Source organism: Penaeus monodon, chromosome 27 (assembly GCF_015228065.2).
Source record: "Penaeus monodon isolate SGIC_2016 chromosome 27, NSTDA_Pmon_1, whole genome shotgun sequence".
Taxonomy (NCBI): Eukaryota; Metazoa; Arthropoda; class Malacostraca; order Decapoda; family Penaeidae; genus Penaeus; species Penaeus monodon.
The window spans coordinates 3,146,869-3,147,093 of NC_051412.1; the positions used below are offsets into that span (position 1 = coordinate 3,146,869).

The following is a 225-nucleotide window of genomic DNA, read 5'->3' on the forward strand; positions in this document are numbered from 1 at the left end:
GTGGACTTCTTTGAGAGCTGCAAAATCCCTCTTTTGTGTATGTCTTTTATCTGATTTGAATTCTGATTTCTGTAGTGTAACATCAGTGCTTTTTTATCCGTAGTCAAGAAACGGAGACTTCTCTTCTGTGTAATTGTATTAAAAAGATGAAATTTCAATGGTATGTAAGAATGGCAGTACAGTAGGATGGAAGGATGGAAAGATTAACACCTATCCATGGAAGGT

At 36.0% G+C, this 225-nt stretch overlaps 1 protein-coding gene across 1 annotated transcript in view; it reads left to right on the forward strand.

The window, feature by feature from the left end:
- LOC119590546 (zyxin-like) overlaps positions 1-225 on the forward strand; it is a gene marked incomplete in the record, with an annotated part of 87,602 nt that overhangs the window by 86,728 nt on the left and 649 nt on the right. Inside the window, 1 exon segment of the mRNA XM_037939203.1 lies at positions 1-144.